The 7,104-nt window shown below is 44.3% G+C and overlaps 1 long non-coding RNA gene across 2 annotated transcripts in view; it reads right to left on the bottom strand.

Moving 5' to 3' along the window:
* The window catches only part of LOC109918524, a 166,738-nt gene extending 160,435 nt beyond the window's left edge, over window positions 1-6,303 (bottom strand). For both annotated transcript variants that reach the window (XR_007263250.1, XR_007263251.1), the window contains exon 1: window positions 5,659-6,303. This is a non-coding gene — a long non-coding RNA (uncharacterized LOC109918524). The remainder of the gene's footprint in view (window positions 1-5,658) is intronic.
* Window positions 6,304-7,104: the final 801 nt, after the last annotated feature.

Raw genomic sequence — 7,104 nt, 5'->3', positions numbered from 1 at the left:
GTGATGGCTAGCACGAGGGGACATAGCTTTAAATTGAGGGGTGATAGGTATAGGACAGATGTCAGAGGTAGGTTCTTTACTCAGAGAGTAGTAAGGGCGTGGAATGCCCTGCCTGCAAAAGTAGTAGACTCGCCAACTTTAAGGGCATTTAAATGGTCATTGGATAAACATATGGATGATAATGGAGTAGTTTAGGTTAGGTGGGCTTCAGATTGGTTTCACAGGTCGGCGCAACATCGAGGGCCGAAGGGCCTGTACTGCGCTGTAATGTTCTATGTTATATGTTCTATGTTCTATGTTCTATGGCACTACAGATGCACCATTGAAAGCATACCGTCCGGGTGCATAACGGCCTGGTATGGCAACTGCTTTGCCCAGGATCATAAGAAACTACAGAAGGTGGTGTGCACAGCCGAGACCATCATGGACGCCAACCTTCCATCCATGGACTCCATTTACACGGCTCACTGCCGCAGAAAGGCAGCCATCATCATCAAAGACCCATCACACCCTGGTAATGATCTCCTACAACCTTTTCTGTCAGGCAGAAGATACAGAAATCTGAACACACACAGAAGCAGGTTCAGGGACAGCTTCAGGAACAGGGGAAAGCATCCTCCCTGTAGTTAGTCTGTCTAGTCCTGTTAGAATTTTATATACATTTCAACCAGATCCCCTCCCATCCTTCTAAACTCTAGTGAATATAGGCCCAGTCAAATTGATCTCTCCTTATTTAACAATCCTGCCATCCCTGGTTAAAAACCAAAAGAACTGTGGATGCTGTAAATCAGAAACAAAAACAGAAGTTGCTGGAAAAGCTCAGCAGGTCTGGCAGCATCTGTGAAGTGAAATCAGAGTTAACGTTTTGGGTCTGGTGACCCTTCCTTGGAACTGCCAGTACCCCACCAGTCACTGTCTGCCATTTAAGACCCATACATTCCCACCCTTTCAATCTGTCAATCAATTTTCAATCCATGCCAGTGTATGACCCCCAATCCCATGTGCTTTTAATTTTGTCCACTGGCCTCTTAAGTGGGATTTCATCAAAAGCATTCTTAAAGTCCAAATACTTAGCATCCACTGGTTCCCCCTCAACCATTCTCATTGCACACTCAAAAATCTCCAGTAGATTAGTTGAACTTTCATATATCTATGTTGACTTTGTCTAATCCTGTTAATGCTTTCTAAGAGTTCTGTTGTCATATCTTTTATAATAAACTTTAGCAGATTCCCCATTACTGACATTAGGCTATGGGTCCCTTAGTACTTAATTTTTTCTCTCCCTCTCTTTTTTTAAATATTGGGGTTACATTTGCTACCATGTTGTTTTTGAACAATAGGTTGAAACTTGTTACTTTGATGGTGCACATCACAAGAAATTGTTCACAAGGCTATATGATTGAATGTAAGGACTCTGGAAAACGTTAAAAAGTAATTAAACCTAATAAAATAATCTCTTCTCAATCAGTGAGTTCCTGAATCCTAATGATCCAATTAAGTACCTTCTCATTGAATTCCTCAACCCCACCTTTCCCACTGCTCAGCGTATTCCTCAATCCTATCTTATCTAGGTGTCCCTCAATTCCATCTCTCCACCATGTCCCTTAGTCTCCAACCTTATTGAACTGTTCACCGACCCCTCAGGTAATACACCAGTGTCCTTACATGATAACCTACTGCAGAATTCCACTATTCCTGACTCTGAATCCTGACATCCGACTTAGCGTCGTAGAGTGATAGAGTCATACAGCATGGAAACAGGCCCTTCTGTGCAACTCGTCCATGCCGACCAGGCTTCCTAAACCGAACTAGTTCCATTTGGAGATAGTAGGAACTGCCGATGCTGGAATCTGAGATAACAAGATGTAGAGCTGGATGAAGGGTCCAGACCTGAAACGTCAGCTTTCCTGCTCCTCTGATGCTGCCTGGCCTGCTGTGTTCATCCAGCTCTACACCTTGTTATCTCTAGTTCCATTTGTCTGTGTTTGGTCCATATCCATCTAAACTTTTTTCTATCCCAGTGCCTGTTAAGTGTTGTAATTGTACCCGCCTCCACCACTTCCTCTGGCAGCTCTTTCCATATACACACCACACTCTGTGAAAAAGTTGCTCCTCAGGTCCCTTTTAAATATTTCCCCTCTCACCTTAAACCTATGCCCTCTAGTTTTAGACTCCCTTACCCTGAGGAAAAGACCTTGGCTATTCACCTTATCTATGCCCCTCATACTTTTTAAAACCTCTACAAGGTCACCATCAGCCTCCTGAGCTCCAGGGAAAAATATCCCAGCCTATTCAGCCTCTCTTTATAACTTAAATCTTCCCATCCCAGTAACATCCTTGTAAACCTATTTTACACACTTTCCAGTTTAATAACATCCTTCCTGGAACATGACAACCACATCTGTACGCAGTACTCCAAATGTGTCATATAGAGCTTTTAGAGCTGCACAGACTAATTTAAAAAGGATCAATTTTGTTCAGTTCTATTCATAACATTGAAAATTATGACCACCTCACTTGTATTTTCCCAAGAAATCATGTGCAACTTTTTGAAATGGTCCTTTCAGCTTATGTTCCTGATTATTGGAACCATCGTCATTATTTGTCTCTGACCCTTGTGGTAACAGTAATATTCTTCCTACGTGTGAGAGACCAGTATCTTAGTAACTTTGTATCACAGCAAACATTCTCTCAAACACTCCATGACTGACTGCTGAGTACAATATGCAATGGAGTCATGGGGTTTGGAACGGTGCTGACATAGGTGGAGTCACTGATAGCTGGTTATAGAATATCCTGGAAGGCCTCTCAGAAAAGCTGATACATTCAAAACAAAAAAAGCAATAACTTACATTGATAGAAAGCCTTTCATAATTTGGCACTGAGCCACCTCTGAGGCAAGCGGCCAAAAGCTTGGACTGTAGAGTTTTGAGATGCGGCTTAAGGGAGGAGACAGGGAGAGGAGTGGTTTTGAGAGGGACTCCCAGAGCTTAGGCCCCAGACAATTGAAGGCACAGAAGGCAATGGTGCGACAACGACTCAAACTGTGCTAGATGGCAGAAGTGAATCACAGAATCACTACAGTGTGGAAGCAGGCCATTTGGCCCATTGAGTCCACACTGACCCTCTGAAGAGCATCCCACCCATACCTACCAACCACCCGCTCAACCAATCCCTGTCATCCTGCATTTCCCATAGCTAACCAACCTAGCCTGCACATCCTTGGATACGACAGGGCAGTTTAGCATGGCCAATCCACCTAACCTGCACATCTTTGGACTGTGGGAGGAAACCGGAGCACCCGGAGGAAACCCACGCAGACACAGGAAGAATGTGCAAATTCCACACTGACAGTCGCCAGAGGGTGGAATCAAACCTGGGTCCCTGGCACTGTGAGGCAGCAGTGCTAACCATTGTGCCACCCATAAGAGGAAAGAATGGAAGAGTGCACAGGTCATAGAGAGTTGGAGGGTTGATAGAGGTGACAGAAGCTGGGAGGAAATGAGGCTTTGTACAGAAGGGTGAAATTTTAAACTCCACACCTGGGTGGCCTGGGAGCCAATGTTGATTGGGAAGCCCAGGAGGCATCGAGCAAATGGAATTTGGTGCCAGTTAGGATTTAGGTTTGGGCTCCCAAGAGCAAATCTTCATGTGAGAATGGAAAGAACAGAAAGACCACGGAACAGTACTAGGGGTGTGAAGAGGCTTTGAAGTGGAACAAGTGTAGTGGAACAACTCAGGCCAGATTGCTGTGGGGAACATCAAACTACTCATGTTTAGTGTCAGCTAGTGACCGGGCACACATTCACCTGGTTGGCAAGGTGAGGTAGGAGTTCAATGTGGTGTGCAGGGGCTGGAAGTTGTGTAATAGCAGGGCAGGAGGAGGAGAAAAGGTGGAAAGATGAAGATATTTGATGAAGGGAAGCAATGATCAGATACAAGTTATGAATGGATGGTTTCCAGTGCGTTAGTGTGTGGTTTTGGAGGACAGACTATAACCTCCCGAACTTCTGAAATGAAAATATCAAACTGAAGGAGAGGGACATTCTGTTTCTAAATATTCTTCTGGAACATTAAGAATTGCTACACAAATTCAGCACAAGACATCACCCTTCAGGGATTAAAACTGACAAACCTCCCTCTTTCTGACTGTACACCTTGATGAAGAACTGGTCTCTTTGACCACATATCGTCCAGTGAGCAGCCTTCCTCTCTGCAATCAAATGAGAACGAAAAAGAAAGAGAGAGAGCGAGAGAGAGGGCGGGCAGAGTACAGGTCACTAATTTCTTTGTAAGCTGCTGCAGATTTTTTTTTTCTCCCTCTCTTTCAAACTTGACCACACACTTTTCCTTTCCGTTAAATTATTAATTGCGTTTTAAGTGCCATGAGCGAAAGTGATTCGAAAGTGGGCTGTGAAGGTGGAAAAAAAAAATCCGAACAAAAAAAGGACACCGGAGGGAAAAATAAAGAGCGAGGAAGCTTTGCTAAAGTTGTAGAGCGGAGGCCAAATGGGGCTCCCTCGCTGTTTTCGGTTAACCCCGTTGATGTCTACGTTTCCCAGCACTGACCTCAAAATGGCCACTGGTGCCTCAGGAGCGTTATAGTTGCTTTTCTGGAACAGCTGAACCACATTCTCGACCAGTCTTACCAGCTTCTCCGTTCTCAGCCAGAGAGGGATGGGGGTGGGGGGGTGGGGGGGGGGGGGGGGGGTACGGGGGACGGTGTGCGGCGGAGGGAGGGGAGGAGAGGTGGGGGGTTGGGGGGAACTGGCAATGAAAAGCGAGAGAGAAAAAATTCCCTCACAACACGTTCACGATCCATTCACGATTCGCAACCAGAGGGATTGGCTGAAATTCCAGCAAGGTAACCTCTGTCTAATATTCCCTGACCCAAATTAAATTCATTACACACATGAAAATGCACTCAAATTGATACACATTCAAAACTTAAAAAGAAATGGCATTGATTTCTCTTTTGCATTTTTAAAGCATTTTGTATACAAAAAAAAGACAGGAGGTTTGCAGCTCATAATTCAGCAGACACAAAGGACATTCTACATTAGTTCAGAAAGCAGACAGATTCCCCCCTGGGAGGTGACCCACAAATGGCCAGGAATTCATACACAAAGCTGCCTGTTCATAACCGGTCTGCCATTTCTCTCGGAAGGCAAGGAGCTGGGCCAAGATGGAGAGCAAAGATTCTGCCAAGGAAACCTAACCGGATCCTGTAGCCGTAGTGGGCGGAGAGAAAGAGAGAGTGAGACAGAGAGAGAGAGAAAGGGGGATAAAATGTGATTTAGATGATGAGGCAAGGATGGGATCGTCGGGGTGGGTGTTTGACAAAACAGAAAGAAAGTGGGAACAGTGTGAATGGGGAACTGGTAAAATCAGGAGAAACAAGAACCCTTGTAAATTATGCAGAAACTCATGCTTTACTCACTCATCGACTTGCATTTCGAATAAGCACACGAGACTTTAGCTGAATAAAATATTCTGCTGAGATTGAAGATTTATCCGAGATGCACCAAAAGGGAAACACAGTATAGCCAAAAGTTTAAAATCTGCTGCATTCTAATTCTCGATTTAAAAATAAAGAATGCACAGTTCAAATCATCATTGGAGAAGAAAATAAAGATTTTGTTTTGTTGTCTTACTCACAAGCGTTCCAGTTACTGCTGTATGGAAGTCAGAGGAAGTGCTGAAAGTTTTTTTTTGTTTTGTCCTCCTGGATTGAGGCTCCTTTCCATGAATTCCTATCACTGTACGGTTCTTACACTGTGAATAAAAAACAATCTTCTCAGCCTCAGGCATCCAACCCTAAAAGAATAAACACTTCGAGGAAATTGTCGACACACAAAGGTATTTTTTTTTGTTGATGTCTATGTATAAAGAAGAGGATGGCCCATCCAGTTCAGTTCTGAATGTTTAGCAACACCAGAAATCAGAGTGTATGTGTGTGTTTATGTGTGTGTGTATGTGTGTGTGTGCGCGCAATGGTCTCAATTAAAGGAGCTATCGGTACTAGGCTTGGAAGACGAAAGGAGGTGGGAAGAGAGGGAGGGAGGAGGAGGAGGGGAATGGGGGTGGAGATGGGGGAAAGAGAATGGAACTCGAACCAGGAAAACTAATAGTCTACGCATAATCAAAACTCATGGAACTTCCTGCTTTTCTCCCGCCTAAGCCAGGCTGCTTTTTTTTGCACAGTACATTGGAATGTTTTCGCCTGGCTCAAGAGGCCCAGGGAGAGATCTACCCAGACAAGGCTTTCTGAATCAATTAACCTGCAGTCATTATTTGTGACATAAGGTCACCCTTAAGTCAGAGAGAGAGAGAGAGAGAGAGAGTGTGTTTGTGTGTGTAGGGAGGGAAGGAGTGGAACATTTCAAAGTTATGCAACTTTAACTCGCTTTCCCTTTTGTTCGAAAAAGAAACACCGTTTATATGTTTGTTTTCATTTTTCGACGGGATGACACAGTCCAGAAAGAGTCTGCAGACTCTTTTGCCTCAGTCATTGCTTCACAACGAGGCCTCCTGTCTGAGGAATTTGGTAAACGGTCCTCCTTTCCACAGCCAACCGCAAGAGGGTTGTGCAGAGGGTGCAATTGTTAAGAGGGGGTTGGCGGTGGGGGTGGGAAGAGGGAGAGGGGTGGGTTTTTGGGGTCAAAGGCCATTTCTTGATGTTGCAGCATTCCTCTACCAATTCACATTTTTGCTGCATTCCCTGATCATCATCGCCTTTCTCTTTTTAAAAAAAAATTAGCCGCGGTTCTCATAGGATTTGATTAACCCTCTCATTGCTGTGGCTAGAGACGAGTTTGTGCTAACTAAGAACATAACATCTATTGTGAACTGGTCAACTGGTTAAAAAAAAGTAACACTTTGGAATCGGTAAATTTTCCATCAACTTTCACCCAACACACATTAACCCTTCCATAGCCTCAGTCTATAGGATGGTCAAATCCCCACTGTGAAAAATCAAAGGCAGGAGATGTCTTCAGACCTTGAAATGTTGTAGTGAGAAAATCATGAGCCATAGCAACTGGCTAGGAAGGGTGGTGAGGCGCTTTGGAGCATTTCCAACAAGATGATTGACCTATGATTCCC

The sequence above is a fragment of the Rhincodon typus genome, chromosome 11, assembly GCF_021869965.1.
Source record: "Rhincodon typus isolate 14 chromosome 11, sRhiTyp1.1, whole genome shotgun sequence".
NCBI classification, from domain to species: Eukaryota; Metazoa; Chordata; class Chondrichthyes; order Orectolobiformes; family Rhincodontidae; genus Rhincodon; species Rhincodon typus.
Note: the sequence above shows the minus strand (reverse complement) of the source record. Positions and strands in the feature narration are given on the sequence as shown.